Source organism: Bison bison, unplaced genomic scaffold (assembly GCF_000754665.1).
Source record: "Bison bison bison isolate TAMUID 2011002044 unplaced genomic scaffold, Bison_UMD1.0 scf7180017864218, whole genome shotgun sequence".
Taxonomy (NCBI): Eukaryota; Metazoa; Chordata; class Mammalia; order Artiodactyla; family Bovidae; genus Bison; species Bison bison.
The window spans coordinates 4,736,996-4,753,133 of record NW_011494790.1 but is presented as its reverse complement, the minus strand read 5'-3'; the positions used below and the strand labels follow the sequence as shown (position 1 = coordinate 4,753,133).

The 16,138-nt window shown below is 37.0% G+C and overlaps 1 protein-coding gene across 6 annotated transcripts in view; it reads right to left on the bottom strand.

The window, feature by feature from the left end:
- ERBB2IP (erbb2 interacting protein) overlaps window positions 1-16,132 on the bottom strand; it is a 129,699-nt gene extending 113,567 nt beyond the window's left edge. For all 6 annotated transcript variants that reach the window (XM_010845536.1, XM_010845537.1, XM_010845538.1 and 3 more), the window contains exon 1: window positions 15,875-16,132. The gene's annotated coding sequence lies outside the window, so the exon portion shown is untranslated. The remainder of the gene's footprint in view (window positions 1-15,874) is intronic.
- Window positions 16,133-16,138: the final 6 nt, after the last annotated feature.

Here is a 16,138-nt window from a genome sequence, read left to right as displayed (position 1 = left end):
TGCAATTCAAAAGGTGGCATGCGTTCCTCTTTTGGCTAGCACCGTTAACTAGATGAACTGATGAAATAGCAGGGGATGCTGAGGCACAACTGTTAGAGAGGATTAATGAGTCACTGTGGTAAGCAATCCAGGTTGACAAGGCAACAACACTTGTTTCTGTGAGCTGTATTTTCAGGAGGATGTGCACGAGGATATGTTATATGTACTTTTGTTGCCAACACCACCACAGTTGCAGTCTTTGAATGATTAGATATCATGAAAACTGAATAGGTCATTCTGTGTCAGCATATGCACAGACTGACCAGCTGCCATGACTAGACAGTTACTCAGGTCAAAGACGTAGCTTCAGAATGAGAGTCTATGCACTGTGTCATCCATAAAGAAATGCTGGCTAGCCAAAAAATGTCACCTGGACTTAACATTTTGCAAGATGTGATTAAAATTGTCAACCACCTTAAAGTATATGCCCTTAACTCACGTCTGTTCATGCAGCTCTGAGAGGACATGGATGCAGGGCACACACATCTTCTCTTATACACAGAAGTGAAATGGCATTCTAAAGGTGGCTCACTGGCCAGAGCTTCTAAATTACGAGAGCCACTCCAGAGATTTCTTTTAGAAAAACAGTCACCACTGCAGCACATTTCAGTGACACAAAATGGGTCGCAAAACTTGCTTGTGTGACATTTTCAACCTGCTCAATGAACTCTATCTGTCACTTTAGGGAGAACAACTGTGTTCCAGTTGGCAGACAAAGTGGCTGTACTCAAAGCTAAACTAGAATTATGGGGCGATGAGTGGACATTGGGATTTTTCACGTTTCAAACATTAGTAGAGATTGTGAAAGAGACTGACCCTGGGCCTTCTTTCTCCCAAGCCATGTTATCACCTATGTGAGCTTTCAAAAGAGTTTGACCATTACTTCTCAACCACAACCCCAATACTGGAAAAGAATGGATCCACAACCCATTTGTGAATGAGTCAGGTGAACTTACTTTGTCCAAGCTAGAAAAGATCAACTGCTGGAGACCGCAAACAACGGTGGTCCTAAAAGTATGCTGCTGCTGCGAAGTCGCTTCAGTCGTGTCCGACTATGTGCGACCCCACAGACGACAGCCCACCCAGCTCCCCCGTCCCTGGGATTCTCCAGGCAAGAATACTGGAGTGGGTTGCCATTTCCTTCTCCAATGCATGACAGTGAAAAGTGAAAGGGAAGTGGCTCAGTCGTCTGACTCTTCGCGACCCCATGGACTGCAGCCTACCAGGCTCCTCTGTCCATGGGATTCTCCAGGTAAGAGTACTGGAGTGGGGTGCCATTGCCTTCTCCCCTAAAAGTATGAGACGACTTCAAATCTCCATCCACTCTAAAGTCAAGGCAGAATACCTTAGATTTCCACAAAAGCACAGAAAAGCCTGCTTCCACTTTCAACATCCTATCTTTGTGAAGCAGGGTTTTCTGCAGTGAAGCAACCAAAACAAGATTACAGAGTAGACTGGACAAAGACTGGACACACTTTTGTTTCACTGTCTCCCATCACCCCTAGATGGGACCGTCTAGTTGCAGTAAAACAACTTCAGGGATCCCACTGACTCTGCATTATGGTGACTTGTATAATAATTTCATTATATAGCATAACTTAATAGTAATAGAAATGAAGTGCACGATAAATGTGATGCCTTGAATCACCCTGAAACCACCCTGCCCCAGCCTCCAGTCTATAGAAAAATTGTGTTCCACGAAACTGGTCCCTGGTGCCAAAAAGGTTGGGGGCTGCTGCCCTAGGGTGCAGTAAGCAGTGGCAAAGATCTCTTGGGAAACATTTACTATGTGTATAAACTACAAAGCTGGAGTTTAATATTATAATCAAATAAAGGACCAAAATAACTATCATTAAAAGATATACATAATTACTACTGTGCATCACAGTAACATACTAAGAGTTCAAGGGAAATGTCTGTAAGTAGTAGCATTTTTCTCAGAAATAAATCAAAAAGCAGTCAAGGAAAAACAATATTCAAGAAGCCATTCTCATACCACTGAAGTTACTGTCAACAGGCAGTTAAAGGGCAGAACAGTGATAGAAGGAACCAACTTCTACTTAAATCAACCTCAAGAGTTTAGCAAGTTTTCTTGTTCCCTCTCCCATTCACTCAGTCAGACAATGCTAGAGGAAGAAAGTGTAGTATGATTAAATGGAAACTCCTGGGCAATAATAAAAATCCCTCTTTCGAAGATTAATCAGACTGTTATCCTAATCTTGGAGGATGATCTCAAGCAATGAAAGAAAACAAGGGAAGAATTTTTCAGTTAAAAAAGACAGGTTATTAAATACTTGTGAGTATCCATATTAACTTATGAAACATGAGAATATACAATTTAATAATTTATTATTCAATTTTTTAAAAGGTGCTATTACTGGTTCATTTATAATTATATACCTAGAAGATCCAAGCATACCATCTAAAAACGTATTAGTGATTTTTTAAAGTCTTCAGTAGAATGCAGTAGGTAATAAACATGAGAAATCAATCTCCTCCTTCTATTTAAGTATCCAGATAAGAATACAATTAAAGAAATAGCCCCATTCACAGCAACAGCAGCTCTCACCTTCCCCTCCATTAAGTTTTTTGGAAATAAGCTTAACAACAAAAACCAACATAATTCCTCACAGTATTACACATACTAAAAAAAAAAAAAAAAAAAACCACTGGATATAACAAGAAGAAAATCGTAAAATCAACTGAAGAGCATAAAGTGTTAAATAAATGGAAAATTTACTTTCCTAGAAAGAGCTATGCTATTCTAATGGTATCAATTACTTCTTAAACTAATGTATAAATTCAAGCATTCTCAATCAAGATGAACACAAGAAGTATTTTTAGAACTTAATGATTCAAGTCCACCTGGCAAATTTTTTCAAAAGTAGAGTAATAAACTGACACTTCCAGATATTAAGAATATTATAATGGGGGAGGGGAGAATCAAGATAGCATAATATTAAAAAATAAAAAAGAAAACCTTGATAAAGATTAAGTGTATCTGGGAATTTACTATTGATAAAGATAGAATTTTTAGAAGTAAAAAGATGATTTATTCAACAAATGGTGTTTCACCTGGTTAGAAATCAATCTCGATAATTACTTCACTCCTTAAGCCAAAGTAAGAAAACAAGTTATTATTTTTATAATCCTGGCATTAATCCTTCCTAGAATACCATTAAACCCAAAAATGCATAAAAACTGACAAACTTGACTATATTAAAATTTAAACTACTAGATAGCAAACAACACAACCAAAGTATATAAGCAACAAATCAACTAAATTCATGTACAACACAAATGACATACAAATATGTAATATTTCTAAAATAATTTTTACATTTAACTTGGCAGTCACAATCAGTAAGTAGCAATCTGACTCCGAAGCCTAAATTATATATAAGCCATACTACACTGCCTGTCTCAGATTTATACAAATATTTTAGGATAGCTAATATTCAATTTGTTCAAGAATACTTATCATGAGGTACTCTCATATACTATTGGTGAAGTATCAGTTCAGTTCAGTTCAGTCACTCAGTCGTGTCCGACTCTTTGTGACCCCATGAATCGCAGCATGCCAGGCCTCCCTGTCCATCACCAACTCCCAGAGTTCACTCAGACTCACGTCCATTGAGTCAGTGATGCCATCCAGCCATCTCATCCTCTGTCGTCCCCTTCTCCTCCTGCCCCCAATCCCTCCCAGCATCAGTCTTTTCCAATGAATCAACTCTTCGCATGAGATGGCCAAAGTACTGGAGTTTCAGCTTTAGCATCATTCCTTCCAAAGAAATCCCAGAGCTGATCTCCTTCAGAATGGACTGGATGGATCTCCTTGCAGTCCAAGGGACTCTCAAGAGTCTTCTCCAACACCACAGTTCAAAAGCATCAATTCTTCAGCGCTCAGCCTTCTTCACAGTCCAACTCTCACATCTATAGATGACCACAGGAAAAATCATAGCCTTGACTAGCCAGACCTTTGTTGGCAAAGTAATGTCTCTGCTTTTGAATGTGCTATCTAGGTTGGACATAACTTTCCTTCCAAGGAGTAAGCATCTTTTAATTTCATGGCTGCAGTCACCATCTGTAGTGATTTTGGAGCCCAGAAAAATAAAGTCTGCCCCTGTTTCCACTGTTTCCCCATCTATTTCCCATGAAGTGATGGGACCAGAGGCCATGATCTTCGTTTTCTGAATGTTGAGCTTTAAGCCAACTTTTTCACTCTCCTCTTTCACTTTCATCAAGAGGCTTTTTAGTTCCTCTTCACTTTCTGCCATAAGGATGGTGTCATCGGCATATCTGAGGTTATTGATATTTCTCCTGGCAATCTTGATTCCAGCTTGTGTTTCTTCCAGTCCAGCGTTTCTCATGATGTACTCTGCATATAAGTTAAATAAGCAGGGTGACAATATACAGCCTTGATGTGCTCCTTTTCCTATTTGGAACCAGTCTGTTGTTCCATGTCCAGTTCTAACTCTTGCTTCCTGACCTGCATACAGATTTCTCAAGAGGCAGGTCAGGTGAAGTATAAACGGATACAAACTCTTCAGAGAGAATCTATCAATCAATTTCAACTATACATACAGCAAATGCACTCTTGGTATTTATCCACCAAAAAAAAAAAATCTATATAACAGTGTAAAAACTTACATACAAGGAATGCAAGAATAGGGGCCTCTCTGAGGGCTCAGGGGTAAAGAATCTACCTGCCAATGCAGGAGACATGGGTTCAATCCCGGATCTCAGAAGATCCCACATGCTGCGGAACAACTAAGCCCATGTGCCCCAACTACTGAGCCGGTGCTCTGAAGGCCAGGAGCAGCAAATACTGAGCCCATGTGCTGCAAGTACTGAAGCTTGTGTGCGTAGAGCCTATGCTCCACAATAAGGAAAGCCACCACACTGAGAAGCCCATGCACCTCAATTAGAGAGTAGTCCCTGCTTGCCTCAACCACAGAAAAGCCTGCGCAATGACGAAGACCCAGGACAGCCAAAAATAAGTGTAATTATTTTTAAAAAGAGTATAAGAATAAACCTATATTTTGTACAGCACTGTCATGAATATAAAATAAAATTCATATTTATGCCAAGAAAAATTTAAACATAAACATTTTCTCTACCCTTTAGTCTCTGTACGTTGTGTATCCTCATTTTGCATTTTGACCAAACCTCCCCTATCAACAGGCATACCTGCTCAACCATAAACAGCAACATTCTCCTGGATGCCCAGTGGTTAAGAATCAGCCTGACAATGCAGGTTTGATTCCTGGTCCAGGAAGATTCCACATGCCACGGGGCAACTAAACCCATGGGCTGCAATTACTGAAGCCTGCGAGCCCGAGAGACTGTGCTGGCAACCAGACAAGCCACCGCCACGAGCAGCCTGTGCACTGCAACCAGAGAGCAGCCTCCACTCACCACAATCAGAGAAAGCCCATGCACAGCAATGAAGGCCCAGCGTAGCCAAAAAAACCACCATTCTCCCAACAACAGGACAACTCAAAGGGTAATATTCCTTCTTGATCTTATAAAGGGTCACATGACCCACCACGATGGTGCTTAACTTTGGATTATGTAAACTGCCAATAATACTTCATTTAATGTATAGCCCGCTGTCTCAAAAAAGCTTATATAAACCATGTGTTGACTTCTAATGGGCGGGACAGTTCTCAGAGCTTTCTGAGATGCTCTTTCTGGGTTATAGTCCTTAAATTTGGCACAAATAAAATTTTCCAATTCTTAGACCAACTGATTAATTTTTCATCGACATGTGTAACAACCTAGAAATATTAATGCTAATTAACGTATACATACATACCTACTATAATCTCTTACATTGAAATATTTCATCTTCCATTTTTATCTAAAGATACTTAAACATGTACATATATGTACACTTACATGTTAGAATACATATAGAAGTCTCCAGAAGAACACACAACACACTGGGAATCTCTGGGAGATAGAAGTATATGGAATTTTCATCTTCTATATTATAAATTTCTGTATTTTATAAACAATAAAAAAAAATTAAGGTAACTGTTTTAGTGCTTTACCTAACAAAAGTCTCTCACTGCTTGTACCTTGTCCAGCCCTCCAAGCCTGAAAGTGTTAATTGCTCGGTTGTGTCCAACTCTTTTGAGACCTCACGGACTGTAGTCCACCAGGCTCCTCTATGGAATTTTCCAGGCATGAATACTGGAATGGGCTGTCATTTCCTTCTCCAGGGATCTTCCTGACCCAGGGATCAAACCTGGGTCTCCTGCATTGCAGGTAGATTCGTTACCATCTGAGCCACTAGGGAAGCCCTACCCTGAAGTATTTCACTCTACACATACCTAAAAGACAGAACTGATAGAAATGGTACTCATTTCGGTAATCAAGTTCAAAGAGATAAAGAAGACAGACTCCCAGACTGTTTCTGGTTTAGGAACAGTTTTCAAAAGAAAGAGCAGACAGGACATTATGTTGCTATCAGGTATCTCTGATGGGTCGAACTGCATCTACTATACACACGCTAATATTCTGCAGTTAGCCCCAGGACAATCAACTAAATCTTTTGAAGTCTCCAGAAATTAACAGGGCACCCAAAGAATCCATTTGTTGCTGCCAGGATTCTTATCTTTTCCTAGAAGACTGAGAATAAATCTATTCTAGTCACAAAATAATATCCCAATATACCTCTAAAATCACTTCCATAATCTTCAGAGATGGGGCAAGTCAAACTAACTTATTCTAGACTAGGTGACAGCCTTGGTAAGGAGATTCATTTTGAGATTACAGGTTTCTTGTGTTAGCCCTAATACAAATGACACAACTTTCTCTCACCCCACCGCACAGGATTCTAGAATTGGTCTACTGGTCTATAGATTGAAATTCCAAGGACACAATTATCAAGAAGGTAAGGTAAGGTAAGTCCAAACTTTGGAATTATGTAAAAATAAAACTTTCATATGGAAAAACACAGTTGCACCAAAATCACTGCATTCATACTAAAATCAAGCCCCAACATTATCTCCACAAGTAACCTATTCAATCTACACTATAAAAGTACTGATTCATTCCATCCCCCTTTCATACAGTAACCTGGAATTACTATGGAGTGAAATATTTTGCCCAAGTGTATTTTACAATGTGCTACATTTTAGAATTTTATCCCTTTATAAATACTTCAAAAATTAACTGAACTACAGGGCCTTGTAGCTAAAAATGTCTGTCTTATCAAATGCTTACCTCATCTCACTCACCAAAAAAAGAAGTACAGAAATAAAACTAGTTCTCACTAGCAGAGAAAGGTTACAAATATGGAAAGGGAAAACACTAGAGTGAACTCTGCGGTGCTAGACTAGAATTGGCAGTATCATTGTGAAATCATTCTGTATTTACAGAAATATATATATGAATGTCTGTGCACATAAAAATATTCCCTAGTTCTATACACTAAGAAGGCCAGGAGCAGCAACACCCCAAGAGCAGCAAGTACAAGAAGTGCCCTGATTTTGGCTTCTAAGTACCACTTTCCACCAAAAATAACTGAAGCAGCAGGTTAGAAGGTAAGTCTGGAACAGCATATTGCGCTAGATACAAAAAAAGTGCTCAAAGAAGGAAGAAAGAAAATAAAAGTTAAGTCAAAAAGAAAATAAACCAGCTGGAAGGGGTTCTCACCAGCAAAATCAACAATTTGAGCATCACAATAAATGATAATGGATTATAAATCAGTGAATATAACAGATAATCATGAATAGACAGATGTAAATAAATAAATTAAAGATCTGATGAGGAACAAAATATTTACATAGTTTCAATACTCAGTCCCAAAATATTTAATAATTACAAATGAGATATTTGGCAAAACTAATACAATTATGTAAAGTTTAAAAATAAAATAAAATTAAAAAAATAAAATCAAATACATTAAATTTAAAAAAAAAAAAATAAAAATAATTACAAATGAAGAAGGAGTACCTTGACATAGATGTCTAGCAGTTACAATCTTAGTTACATAACCAATTCCTATCAGTAATGGGACAACTGAAATTGCTTGCCACCTAATAAGATACAAGAATCCAAAATCACTTCCATGATAATCCTGCCATGAAACTCTAATCAAAATCTAATTAAATGTCAGAAAAAATGCAAATTAAGGTTTATTTTTTAAAAAGATCTATAATCTTTAAAGTATCAAATCCCCTGAAAGTAAAGATCAATTAAAATTGTTCCAGATTAAAGAAGACTAAAGAATATAACTAAATGTAATGTATGATTACATTATATGTATGTATGATTCTAAACTGGATACTTTTAATCTAAAAGACATTAGAGTGACTTGTCAAATTGAGATGTTAGTAATGGATTATTAACTTCCTAATTTTGATAGTTATGATGTTATTATGTAGGAGAATGCCCTTATTTGTAGGAAATAAGCATTAAAGTATTTAGAGGTGATGAGGCATCAGGTAGACAGGAACAAAAAAGTTATTTGCACTATGCTTCCAACTTTTCTGTGTATCTGTCATTGTTCCAAATTTTAAAATATGAAAAAAATTACCAAAAAAATCCCTGGATAGGAGGGTGGTTGGGGGAGAATTGAAACATGTACACGTATGGCTGAGTCTCTTCCCTGTTCACCTAAACTACAACCACACTGCTTATCAGCTGTACTCCAACATAAAATAAAAAGTTTCAAGTATGGAGGAAAAAAAGAAAGAAAATGCTTTCCAAGAGTCTGCCAATTCCCAAAGCATGGACAGCAATAAACAAACTTATTTCTCACTGGCAAAAATATGTTGATTGCAATGGTTCCTATTTTGATTAATAAAGACGTGTTTAAAATTTTTTAAAAGCTTAAAAATGTCTATCAGTTCAGTCGCTCAGTTGTGTCCGACTCTTTGCAACCCCACGAATTGCAGCATGCCAGGCCTCCCTGTCCGTCACCAACTCCCGGAGTTCACTCAAACTCATGTCCATCGAGTCGGTGATGCCATCCAGCCATCTCATCCTCTGTAGTCCCCTTCTCCTCCTGCCCCCAATCCCTCCCAGCATCAGGGTCTTTTCCAATGAGTCAACTCTTCGCATGAGGTGGCCAAAGTACTGGAGTTTCAGCTTTAGAATCAGTCCTTCCGATGAATACCCAGGACTGATCACCTTTAGGATGGACTGGCTGGATCTCCTTGCAGTCCAAGGGACTCTCAAGAGTCTTCTCCAACACCACACTTCAAAAGCATCAATTCTTCGGCACTCAGCTTTCTTCACAGTCCAACTCTCACGTCTATACATGACCACAGGAAAAACCATAGCCTTGACTAGATGGACCTTTGTTGGCAAAGTAAAAACCTAAGAGCGGTACATCTTCAGAAAAGAACAGAAAGGAATTTGCACAAAAGAAAAAGTGTATTGGGACATGGAGTTGGTGGGAGGGTAGGGTAGACAACAAGCACATTTGAAGAACCAGATACACAAAACAAGCATAAAGTGGGATCTCCAAAAAGGGTAAGTTTTTCTTAGCAAGAAGAATTGGGAGAAGTGTGTCCTGGGCAGTGAGCCAGGTAATAAAACCATAGTAGAACAGCTGCATGGCTAAGGCCTCCAGCCATGGAGCTCTCTCTATACTGTGGGTTTACGACACTTGGACAGTTTAACTGTGAAAATAGGGGAATATAATTTCCCAAGGGACAGGAAATACGTGTAAGAGGACAAGCTACCCTAAGGAGAAACCCATTAGCTAACCAGACCAAAGACAGAAGAACAGGGACTCACTTGGCCTGGGGAAATACTTAAATGACCAATACAGTATAGTCTGCACCGTAATATAAAACTTTGAAAAATCTAACATCTGAGGAAAGACCAAAAGCATGATATAAATTCCAAGCACAATAGGAACAAACTTCCTATTTTTTAATAGAGCAAAAACAAGATAATGTAAAAGTAATATATATATTGACTGGGTTCAATCCCTGGGTCAGGAAGATCCCCTGGCAGAGGAAACGGCAACCCACTCTAGTACTCTTGCCTGTAAAATTCCAAGGACAGAGGAGCCTTGCAGGCTACAGTCCATGGGGTCACAAAGAGACCGACACAGATGAGTGCACGCGCGCGCGCGCGCACACACACACACACACACACACACACACACAATATACGTAGCAGAGATTCAAATACATGTCGACCAAAAATAAACTAAAAAATAAAAATCAATTCCTATTTAAAAAAAAAAAAGGCAAGAGTTCTTAGAAACTCTACTTTTCTTCCCCAAAAGTAATGTAATAATTAAAAAGAACTGAAGACCAAATTAATGAACTAAACAATCACGCCAGAGGAGTCTCCCAGAATGGGGGGATGGGGAAACATCAAATAACAAGAGCTCCACAGTCCCAACATCCACCTAAGTTCTCAAAGTGTGAGCAATGGGCCAGGGAAGTCCTGAGACACTTTCAAGGAATTTTCAAGGTCTAAACTATTTCATCCTAATATTAAAACATCATTTACCCTTTCCCACTATACTGACACAATGGTAGGTAAAATCTCTAGTACCTTAGCACACAGGCAGTGAAATTAAGCTAGACTAGCAGCATTATATACTCACAGATTTCTTTTCAAACACTCAAGGATATCTTTAATGAAGCAATAAAAAAATAACTTTTTCGGCATGGATCAAATTTGGACCATCAGCAGTAAAAGCATGGAGTCCTAACCACTGGACTGCCACAGAATTTCCCCTCCAAAAAAAATAATAATTTTATTCTCAACTCTTCAATATATGTCTTCTTCATATTCTGTAGAGAATTGGCAATCTTGAGGAAAAGGACTTAGACTTATAAAGTAAACTAGCCTTTTTTTTTTTTTTTTTTAAATGGAACAACATTTTGACCTTAAAGAGAATGAGAAACTATGGTTATACAGATTTAAGAATTTGGCAGACATTTTCTCAAAAATAAACCAAGTAAGCCTGTAACTTCAAGGGGAAAACACTGACACTATTTGTTACCAATGATTAGTATTTGAGCTTCCAAGTGAAAATTCAGAATTGTGGAAAACTTGTATCTGCCACCCTGAGCTTGACAGCTTCATATTAATGAGATCACTTGTGACATTAACAAGTTTTCTGATTTTATTACTGCAAAATGAAATGTGTCAACTTTTGGGGAAAAATGTACTAACTCAACGAACCAATATTTCCCAAACAACCAATACATGGTGTTACAAAATCGTAAACAGGTAAAAGATTCATTCTAAGTGCAAGGTACACCATGGACTTTCAGGAAACAAGAAATGGAAATTCATTAACATGATTTCAGATTCAACACTGCAGGTTGAACCAACTACCACTTGCCAAGTTTTGGCTAAAATATCTCTCCCTTTTCCAACCATATGTCTGTATGATACTGGATTTTCTTCATATACTTCAACCAAAACGGTATACTGCAAGATTGAATGCTGAAGCAGATATGAGAATCAAACTGTTTTCTATTCAACCAGACACAAGAGCCTTACAAATACATATAATAATGCCACTATTTGTTTTGGGAAACAGTTATATTTTTGTTAAAAGTGTTACACTAACACACAATGGTTTATTTAATTTGTTAAACTGTAATACAGGAAATAAAATAAATATAACCCATGCAAACTAAAGCTCTGTGCGGTTCTCAGCAAATTTTAAGAGTAAAGGAATCCTAAGAATAAAAAGTTTGAAAACAGCTGCTTTAGGGCCAATTACTATTACTTGTAATTTTACTATGCTATAACTGAATGAATCCTCCTAACGACAAATAAAATGTATACAGCACTCTAGGCAAGCTGAGATTATTTAAATTTATTTTTATACAATTTTTAAAGGTTACTTTCCATTTAGTTATTACAAAACATAGGCTATATTCCTTGCAATGTGAGACTACTCTGTTTTCTAAGTTAATCTTTTTTCCACTTTTCTATTCTCTCATTGTAGCATAGTCCCTAGCTTCATGATGTTGTCAATGTGCTTTCTCACCTCTTCTAGTACATGAAAGGCAAGAAACAGCCCAGTATAATCAAAAATAAATGCGCTGTGAATAAGGATGCCCCTAGGAATGAAGCCCCCAGATTTTATTACATCTATTTTGATTACTTAAATATCTTTGTTATTTTCAATTTTTTATACCACATTCTACAAGTAAATAATCTCCAGATAAGTAGAATCTTCTTTTATTAACTTAATTTTTAGATATTCTTTTTTTTTCTATACACTGTCAATTATAAAGCCTGGCATGGCCTTCATCCAATGGTACCTGGAAAAATTTGAAGTGAGAAGAATAAAGTAAGTGACAGAATTTCATGCTATTTCATAACAAGATAAAAGAAGGCAATTTCAAAAATGTAGACACTGACAAATATGACCACCTAATCTGAGAAGAAGGAAAGGAATAGAGAAGGGAGATACAGTAGTATAAGCTTTAGTGCTCTAAGAGGCCAAAAGCATAATAAAGCAAGAAGGTAAAGGGGGTTAATAACGTAAGAATACCTAATAACATGATATTATCTTAACAGAGGTAATTTTAGGGATATTGAAGAGAAAAAAGAAATGAAGAAACAAAGTAAAATTAAAATATACTGAGGAGTATTAGGTTAAATATTGGCATGTAAATTGAGTGGGAATGAAAAGGGATGTTGAAAGTTCAGTGGAACTGACCAAATAAATGTCTTCTACTCATCTTTTAAACAATTTTTGAAGCGGTCAGCATAAACTGGTAAAGTTCAGAAATGGGAGACGAGCAAAGTATAATTAAAAAAACAGAAGCTGAACATGGAGTGAATAGGGGAAGTAAATGAAGCTAACTATAAAAATAGGAAGATAAAGGAATTACAGAAGAATGCTGAGTAAAGCTAGATTTCTCCTTTACAATTAGGAAACAAGACAGAAAAAATTAAAAGTTAAATCTGATGGGCGTACTACCATTCAAGTGATTACAGGCACAAAGAAATAAAAAATAATAGGGAGTAAAATTACAGAAAAAGTGGAAAGCAGAAATGTTGAGCTTATTTCCTTAGACAATTCGAAAGTAGGTATTATAGAGCATAATTCACACACAGATTTTTTCGTGGTAAATAGTGTGCATTCAAAAACTGAATAATTTCTTATGAAGAACTAAACACAGGTACAATATATGTTATCAGGAAAGGAAAAGAGAAAGGCTTCTTTAGGAATTTATAACATATGTGTTCCCCGCCCCCCAAAAAAACACGACGTGATAGAGAAATGGATGAGCAAGGGTAAGAGTCAAAATAAAAATGCAGTCAACAAAGTCTGTTTAAAGACAATCTAGATAAGTAGCAATTACAAAAGGAAAAATTACTTTCCTACCCACCATTACTAAAATCTGCATTAGCCCAAATACTTAATAAACACTGCCATAATCTATTTCTAAACCAAAAACAACTTAAACTCTAAACTGTGTCATCTATAAGCAATTATTTAAAATAAATGGCCAAATATGCACCTAATGTTCTGAAATTTTCATGTCTGTCTTATAGTAAGGTGTTGTTTCTACCAAGAGCTCAATACCAATATCACTAAAATAGCTGAATTTTAGAGATTTACCAACAATACATATGAAATATCACTAATTATAGTTACCACTTTATTAAGAAAAAACATGCAATAAAAAATTTGCTTTCTATATCTGAACCTCTGTAAGCTTTTTAGACATGAAAAATTTGCAATAGCTTGTTCTCAAACAATAGGCAAACTTCATAATATAATATTTGAATCAATTAGTTGAAAGATTAAGTTTATCAACATGGAAAACTCTTGAGTGCCTTCAATAAACAGTGCCACTCAGTGTGCATTTTGTACAGACACCTTGGAAGTACTCTAGACTTGCCAATTTAATCCAAGAAAACTCTTAGATTATTAAGAATATCCAAATTTTGAAGCCATTTTAAAATATTTTAATTATCATTTTTTTAATCTTTTTAAACCACTGTCACATTTTAAACAAGATTTTGAAAAATATAGTTTGATAATATATTAAAACCTAAAATTCCTTTAAGTTAATTCAATACCAAACTCAGTCTGCATTTAAACATACTATTGGTCCCCCAAGGGAAAAAGAAAAATCAAGAACTATATCTAAAAACAGGGATTTAAGTAGGTATTTTCCAGGGCTATAACTCTTTCTATAAGTAAAATTTACTAATGCAGAGAAACATTTTTGCAAAGTGATAGCTCTCTATAAAAGACTTGCTCTATTATGGCTTTGTTGCTCTGAAGCCAAGTATAAACCATATAAGGAGACTGAAGTTCAATGCCATTTATTTTGTTCCCCTCTTTCAGATGCCCAAGAATAACCTCTTTCGTTGCCTAATGATATGTTCCAAAATCATAAAGTAGATCAGTTAACTACTTTAAATTTCCTGATAAAGTTACTTTGACTTAACAGGAATTACCTGATGGTTCACAAATCTTAGCAACAATTTAAAAAAATTTTAAAGGCGTTCTAGAGATTAAGCTTTAGGGAAAAATTCAAAACAGAGGTGAAAGATTCCCATTTTGAAATGTATTTGTGAAATAATTTGATCCAGTCCTTTATGACCTAACTTTTCTCTCCTTTGAACTAAAGAAAGCCAACTATTCTTTCCTGAGGTAGCATGGGCAATTAAACATCCGTTTATATTTAAGATATGCCTACCAACCAAATACCATACTTATTTAATATTTATTCAAAAGCATAGTATCATCTTTCACCTCCCTTTACCACAAAAGTACAAACGGAAAAAAACCAACCTTAAAAAGACACATTAAAACACCACTGAAGAAACCGTTTTGTGTTTGCTGCGACCAAAACTGGTTTGATCTATAAAGACTACCGATTGGTTCAGAAGTGTTTGTATTTATGACTGACTGGTGGAATGTCTCCCATGCTTCAATAACCCCTGCCCCACCGTAGATACTCATCAGCTCTTAGGCGGCCAAAACATTCGGGCCAACACAAAAATGTAAATACTGTACTATTCCAAAAGCACAGATGTTTATCACAATCACTGTGATGCCCATGAAAATTGTTGTAAGCGTTTTACTTTCCTTCCTCTGTGTCCTCTTCTGAATTGCACCTAAGTCCCAACAAACCAAACTATTTCACAGGTGTTTACGTGTGTTTTTAATTGTTAACACTCTTTATCGACAATACTTCCTCCCTCCTTTTTCTTTCTACTCGCAGTTAACAAGAAAAATCTAGCCGACCGTTGTTTTCAATTGATTAACCAAACAAATATGATCAAGTTCTAAATGTCTGAAAGGAACAAGTTATTGAAGAAATCTACTTATTACCCACCTAGAAAAACGACTAAGAATGGCAAAGGTTTCTGTTTCATAAAACTCAATGAAATATATCCATAAAGACTGCTACTAAAAACAAATCTATATAGATACAATTAAACGCGAAGGCCAACTAATCGGTAACAGTATAAACAAATGTGGCAGCCATCTCAGCAGCAGCAAATCGCTCCCCGCAGGGACCTAACTTTCTTCCAAAACAAAAGTTGCCAGGTTCACAAACTTAATGAATCAGAAATATACACAGTGTATATGTTCCAGGAATCTAAGACTTCTGGACCTTGTGCCAAACAAAGGCACTCTTCCTTCGGATTGCTTAAAACTTTTCGTCCCACCTCATTCTTACAACCTCTTCTAAAATAACCAAAGAGGGAGTAACATCTTACTACTCAGCACCTAAAACACTTTCCCGTTCGACATGAGAAAAGAATTTAGGGGAACTTGAGAAAAAAACGAAAAACACTAAAGTTTCCTCTCTTTTCTGGCCCGGGAGCTTTGTGGCTCGTAGACACTTCTCGTGAAATTTACCTTTCGGTCGGGCAGTGTCTCAAGGCAGCTTTTTCAAGGCTTCGCCTGACATGATTTCCTTCCCTTCATTAGTCACTTCGGATCCAGCCCAATTTCTCTCTCCGGTGAGAGCGGATGTGGAGTGGCCTCCCGCAGTAGGAAGAGTAGGTGGCTTTGGTGGGGGCTGGGACGCGCGGGCTGGTTTCCCGGTCTCGAGTTTTGCAGGAGTTTCCCAGCCCCAACTAGGATCCCCGCCGAAAAAAAAACTTTTCACTCGTGACCCCG